General features: G+C 45.4%; 1 long non-coding RNA gene across 1 annotated transcript; it reads right to left on the reverse strand.

Moving 5' to 3' along the window:
• Window position 1: 1 nt before the first annotated feature.
• Window positions 2-6947, reverse strand: LOC112074810 (uncharacterized). Its single transcript, XR_002894846.2, has 3 exons — window positions 6889-6947; window positions 4954-5138; window positions 2-866 (listed from the first exon to the last, which is right to left on the reverse strand). It is a non-coding gene; the product is annotated as an uncharacterized lncRNA (long non-coding RNA).
• Window positions 6948-7288: the final 341 nt, after the last annotated feature.

Below are 7288 nucleotides of genomic sequence, written 5' to 3' on the forward strand. Positions count from 1 at the left end.
TCGGAGATGACCACGCCTCTTAGTGACACCGATGGAAGAGGGGGAGGGGCAGTAGGTCTGGCTTTTGTTGCCAAACAAACATATTTTTTTGTGTGTAAAACACCATCATTCCACTATTACTGCAGATATATTCTGGACATTTTCTGACATTACAGAGAGTCTACAAGTAACTGCTTTAATATTATCCAGAACTGCTGGTACTTTCCCAAGAGCCAAATAACAGTAGCAGAGCTGGGAGAAAGCCAGCTAGTATTGAGCAGTCAAAGGACGCTTTAAAAAGGGGAGAAACATCTTCAGGAAACTTTTACTCTGGGATGTAAGGCTACCTACAGGTTCATAATTAACAGATGGGGAGGCAAAGAATTGTTTACAGTAGTCCTGAGCAATGGGAAAATAGTGTGGACTGGAGTCATCCTGACTACTGGGGTGGTGATGAGAAAATGGAGGACATTTAGGAGCACAGGGTGAATWAAATTCCAGACAGCTGTCAGGTCTCTCCTCTCCCTTGGTCAGGTCAGAAAGCACCAGGTCAGAATGACTTCTCCAAGGTCCTCAGCATTCTGCTGCCAGAGTGCTGATCTAGCATCAGTTCTGCCYTTTAGATCATAAGGAATAAGATTACATGGAAAGTGGACCACCTAGATCAGCACTGTGGAATGTGAGACGCTGTATGAACACGGGCCCAGGTCAGAATGTGTTCAGGCTCTTCAGAAGTTCTGCTGTCTGCGTTTCTTGGCGTCCATTGCGTCGAGGATGGGTTGTCTCTTGGCGGTGTAGCGCTGACGCAGCTCCTCGATCTCTCTCTCCATCATGGGGTCCAGAGCCGTCAGACGCAGCTGCAGCTCCTCAAAGTCAAGGTTCTTCAGCTGCTTAGACAGAGAACACACACACAGGGACACACAGAGGGAGAGAAGCAACTTTAGAACACAGCAAAACCTAACCCACTGAGTCAGACAGAGAGGAAGTAAAGCAAGGGATGGAAGGATATCACATGATATTGCTCCAGAGATGCTATTCAACTCTATAGGGATTCTACATGCACTATCACGGACGGACGGTCCTACGGGGGGTTCTATGTGTAGTTTATGGGTGGTTCTATGTGTAAGCTCTATGGACGGTTCTATGTGTAGCTCTATGGACGGTTCTCTATGTGTAGCTCTATGGACGGTTCTATGTGTAGCTCTATGGGTGGTTCTATGTGTGCTCTATGGACGGTTCTATGTGTAGCTTATGGACGGTTTCTATGTGTAGCTCTATGGGTGGTTTATGTGTAGCTCTATGGACGGTTCTATGTGTAGCTCTATGGATGGTTCTATGTGTAGCTCTATGGGTTGGTTCTATGGATGGTTTTTGTGTAGCTCTATGGACGGTTCTATTGTGTAGCTCTATGGAGGTTTCTATGTGGTAGCTCTATGGGTGGTTCTATGTGTAGCTCTATGGGGTGGTTCTATGTGTAGCTCTATGGACGTTCTATGTGTAGCTCATGGGACGTATATGTGTTAGCTCTATGGGTGGTTCTATGGATGGTTCTATGTGTAGCTCTATGGTGGTTCTATGTGTACTCTATGTGTAGCTCTATGGACAGCTCTATGGGTGGTTCTATGGATGGTTCTATGTGTGCTCTATGGGTGGTTCTATGTGTAGCTCTATGGGTGGTTCTATGGATGGTTCTATGTGTAGCTCTATGGGTGGTTCTATGTGTAGCTCTATGGTGGTTCTATGGATGGTTCTAGACGTTCTATGTGTAGCTCTATGGACGGTTCTATGTGTAGCTCTATGGGTGGTTCTATGTGTAGCTCTATGGTGGGTTCTATGTGTAGCTCTATGGATGGTTCTATGTGTAGCTCTATGGGTGGTTCTATGTGTAGCTCTATGGGTGGTTCTATGGATTGGTATCATGTGTAGCTCTATGGGTGGTTCTATGGATAGAGTTCTATGTGATAGCTCTATTGGACTGGTTCTATGTTAGCTTCTATGGTGTTAGTGTATCTATGGGTTTCTATGTGTAGCTCTATGAGTGCTATGGATTCTATTGTGCCGGCTCCACGGACGGTTCTGTGTGCCAGCTCCACCGGACGGTTTCTGTGTGCCGCTCCAACGGACGTTTTTATTGCCGCTCAACGGACGGTTCTATAATGTTCGCCCACGGATCGTTTTCTAACCGGATGGTTCTATATGTAAGTGTCCACGGATTGGTTCTATATGTGTTCACCATACCATGCCCACTCCCAGGACGGGACGGTCCTAACGGGGGTTCTATGTGAGCTCGATGGGGTGTCTATGGGGTAGCTCTATGGCGTTCTATGTTAGCTCTAATGGACGGTTCTATGTGTAGCTCTATGGACGGGGCTATGTGTAGGCCTTCCCTATGGTTGTCTCTGATGTGTGCTTGTCCTATGGATGGTTCTATGCTGTAGCTCTATGGGTGGTCTATGTATGATGGTTTCTATGTGTAGGCTTCTATGGGTGGTCTATGTTGTAGCTCTAATGACGGTCTATGGTAGCTCTATGGTTGGTAGGAGTTCTATATGGTAGATGGCTTCTATGTGTAGCTCTATGACGCGTTCTATGTGTGCTCTATGGATGGTTCTATGTGTACGCTCTATATGGGTGGGTTTATGGATGGCTCTATGTGTAGCTCTATGGGATGGTTCTCTGTGTAGCTCTATGGGTGGTTCTATGGTGGGTTCCTCTGGTGTAGCTCTATTGGGTGGTTCTATGGATGGTCTATGTGCCGCTCCCCACGGACGGTTCTGTGTGCCGCTCCACGGACCGTTCTGTGTGCGCTCCACGGACGGTTCTATGTGCCGCTCCACCGGACGGTTCTATATGTAGCTCACGGATAGTTCTACGGATGGTTCTATATGTAGTTCACGGCATGGGTTCTATATGTTGTTCCACCGGATGGTTCTATATGTAGCTCACGGAATTGGTTTCTATATGTAGTTCCACGGATGGTTCTATATTAAGCTCCACGGAATTGGTTCTTATATGTAGCTCCACGGATGTCTACTATATGTAAAGCTCCACGGATGGTTCTATTATGTAGCTCCACGGATGGTTCTATATGTAGCTCCACGGATGGTTCTATATGTAGCTCCACGGATGGTTCATCATGTAGCTCCCACGGATGGTTCTATTGTAGTTCTACGGATGGTTCTATATGTAGTTCTACCGGATGGTTCTATAATATGGTTCTCCCATGTGGTTTCTAATGGATGGTTCTATATGTCTCGTTCTAATTGGACGGTTCTATATGTAATTCTATGGAACGGTTCTATATGTCGTTTCTATGGACGGGTCTATAATGTCGTTCTATGGACGGGTTCTAAATAGTCGTTCTATGGCGCTTTCTATATGTCGTTCTATGGATGGTTCTATAATGTAGTTCCACAGATGGTTCTAATATGTAGTTTGCCACGGATGGTGTTATATGTAGTTCCACGGATGGTTCTATACTGCGTTCCTATGGATGTTCTATATGTCGTTCTATGGACGTTTATATGTCGTTCTATGGACGTTTCTATCATGCGTTCTACTGGACGGGTTCTAATAATGTCGTTCTTAATGGACGGTTTCTATATTCTGTCGTTCATGGACGGTTCTATATGTCGTTCTATGGACGGTTCTATATGTTCGTTCTATGGACGGTTCCTATCATGTCGTTCCTATGGATGGTTCTATATGTTTCGTTCTATGGATGGTTCTATATGTCGTTCTATGTGGTTCTATATGGTAGTTCCACAGATGGTTCTAATATGTAGTTCCCAGCGGATGGTTCTATATGTCGTTCTAGCGATGGTCGTATATGTAGTTCCCACGGAATGGTTCTATATGTAGTTCCACAGATGGTTCTAATGATGTCGTTTTTATGGGATGGTTCCTATATGTAGTTCTATGGATGGTTATATATGTAGTTCACGGTGGTTCTATATGTGTTCTTAATGGAATGGTTCTATATGTTCGTTCCACCGGATGTTCTTATGTCGTTCTATATGTAGTTCCACAGATGATTTCTATATGTAGTTCCACGGATGGTTCTATATGTAGTTCACGGATGGTTCATGTATTTCTATGGATGGTTCCTATATGTAGTTCCACAGATATTCTATATGTAGTTCACGGATGGTTCCTATACTGTAGTTCTATGGATGGTTTCTATATTGCTAGTTCCACGGATGGTTCTATATTAGTTCCAACGGATGGTTTCTATATGTAGTTTCTAAATGGAGTGGTTCTCTATGTAGTTCCACGGATGGTTTTCTATATGTAGTTCTACGGATGGTTCTATATAGTTGCTATGGAGGTGCTATATGTAGTTTCCACGGAATGGTTCTATATGTTAGTTTCAGCGGATGGTTCTATATGTAGTTCCACGGATGGTTCTATATGTAGTTCTATGGAATGGTTCTTCTATGTAGTTCCACGGATTGGTTTATATGTAGTTCCACGGATGGTTCTATATGTAGTTCCACGGATGGTTCTAATGTAGTTCCAACGGATGGTTCCTAAATATGTAGTTCCACGGATGGTTTCTATATGTAGTTTTCCAACGGATGGTTCTACTATGTAGTTCTATGGATGGTTCTATTATGTAGTTCCCACCGATGGTTCTATATGTAGTGTTCCACGGATGGTTCTATATGTAGTTCTAGTGGTGGTTATATGTAGTTCCACGGATTGGTTCATATTGTGTTCTATGGTATGGTTCTATATTGTAGTTCCACGGAATGGTTCTTAATGTAGTTTATGGATGGTTTCTAGAATGTAGTTCCACGGGATGGGTTCTATCTGTGGTTCTATGGATGGTTCATATGTAGTTCACGGATGGTTCTATAATGTATCCCACGGAATGGTTCTCATTGTGTAGTTCTATGGAATGGTTCTATATGTCGTTCAGACGGATGTTTCTATATGTTCGTTCTTATGGATGGGTGATTAGGTGTAACTCACAAAGTCAAAGTCTCCGTCCTGAGGAACCTTCCAGTTGCAGGGAAGACGTTCTTAGCCCTGGCTGATGTGATAGCCTGGTTCCTGCTGCTGGTTATGGTTATAGCTCTCCTGTTGGACCTTATTAAGTCCTGCTTGTCAAAGTAGTCCATGAAGGAGGGTCTCAGGGCCTGCTGGGGTGGGGTGTCCTGGGGAGAGAGGAAACATCTACTTTACTAGAGTATTCACACCCTCGACTTATTCCACATGTTACTGCCTGAATTCAAAATGGAATAATTGATTCCCCCACCCATCTACACAAAGTTACTGAAAATGAAATACAGTAATATTTAATTTACATAACTATTCACACCCCCTGTCAATACTTTGTAGAAGCACCTTTGATTGAACTCAAAGCTGTAATCGCCACCAATCAAATGTAATAGGCTTTATAAACACATCAGCTGATATCATCAAAGTGCTGTACAGAAACCCACCTAAAACCCCAAACAGCAAGTGCAGGTGTAGAAGCACGGTGGCAAGGAAAACTCCCCGAAAAGGCAGTGTTCTTGGGTGTCTGGATCAGCTGGTGCAAATCTGTATTTTTTCAGATTTTTTCTCCATTCTTCCTTGCCCATTTCCTCAAGCATCTTCAAGTCTTTCCCACATATTTTCAATGGGATTCAAGTCTGGGTTTTCGTCTGGCAAGCCATTCCAGTGTTGTTTTGGCTGTATGGGGTCACTGTCCTGTTGGAAAGTTCATCTTCGCCCCAGTCTATGGTCGTTGGCATTCTGAGCAAGTTCTCATCAAGGATTCGCCTCTCATGCTTTGTTCCTCTATCCTTTACTAGTCTCCGGCTGCTGAAAAGCATTCCCCATAGCATGCATGAATGCGCCACCACCAGTGCTTCACGGTAGGGATGCTGGCCACCACCATGTCTTCACGGTAGGGATGGTGTTAGGCGGGTGGATGAGCTGTGCGCTGTTCTCTCCAGAACAGAGCGCTTTTGCATTTCAGGCCAAAGAGTTCCAGTTTGTCGTCCATCAGACCACAGAATCTTTTGCCTTATGCGTCGTCTTCAACCGGACCTTTATGCAAACTCTGGCGTGCGTCATGTTGACTCTTCTAAGGAGTGGCCTGGCCAACTGTCCCATAAAAGCCCAGATGGGTGAAGAGCTGTAGAAGACAGTTGTCCTTCTGAGCCGGCAGAGTCCCGGTGGCATCGGCCGGCTCCGGGGCAGGTCCCGGTGGCTCGGCCGCTCGGGGCAGAGTCCCGCTGGCTCGCCGGCTCCGGGCAGAGTCCCCGGTGCTCCGGCTCGGGCTCCGGGGCAGAGTCCCGCGGCTGGCCGCTCCGGGCGAGTCCCCTGGCTCGGGCCGGCCTCCGGGGCAGAGTCCCGTGGCTCGGCCGGCTCGGGGTCAGAGCCTGGGTAGTTTTTATATGTCTCCACTTCTAGACCTACTGTGCTCGTAGAATTGTATTGAACGTTTCCAATCCCTCGGCGATCTACGGACAGTTTCCTTGGACTTCATGGGTAACAGTTTCCTGCACTGTCAACTGTAGGACCTTATATTACAAGGTGTGGCCTTTCCAAATCATGTCCAATCAATTAATTTAATCACACGGTACGCTACAATCCAGTTGTAGAAACATCCTCAAGGATGATCAATGGAAACAGGATGCAGTGAAGCTCAATTTGGAGTCCTATAGCAAAGGTCTGAATAGTTCTTGTACATTAGATACATAATTTACCTGTTGAAGTCTTGTCCATGTTATATCATGTGTCAAACCGCGCCTACGGTACTATCCTGAACAAGCTCATTATAATCAATTAAATTATAGAAACAATGGCATCACAAATGTTAGTTTACAGCTACGGTAACTATCCTGAACAGCTCATTATAATCATTAAATATAGAAATTAAATGATCACAATATGTTAGTTACAACTCTACTCAACGTCCTGCATGGAGCCTTCGTGGTTGTCCTCCTCCTCCTCAATCACTGTTGATGACCATGCGTTCCCAGGTCCTGCCTCTAAATGGTACTGCCGTGCTCGATCAGGTCTTAGCTCCCGTCACTCAGGGTGCTGCTAGCTCTCATTGGTGCCAGCCCCCCTCTGACCCAGACTTCACCATGGTGTGTTGAGTCCACTCCACCTCTCACTTCCTGGACGCAGAGAGAGAGAGAGGACGGTCCCAGGTCAATCATACTACTTGTAAAGCTCTTTTTAGCAGTTGGACAGTAAGGTACCCGACTTCAATTCGTACGGAGCCTTCAGAAAGTACTCACACCCCTCGACCTTTTAGCACATTTTGTTGTGTTACAGACCGAATTTTAACATGGATAACGGAGATTTT

The sequence above is a fragment of the Salvelinus sp. IW2-2015 genome, unplaced genomic scaffold (genome assembly GCF_002910315.2).
Source record: "Salvelinus sp. IW2-2015 unplaced genomic scaffold, ASM291031v2 Un_scaffold2825, whole genome shotgun sequence".
Classification (NCBI taxonomy): Eukaryota; Metazoa; Chordata; class Actinopteri; order Salmoniformes; family Salmonidae; genus Salvelinus; species Salvelinus sp. IW2-2015.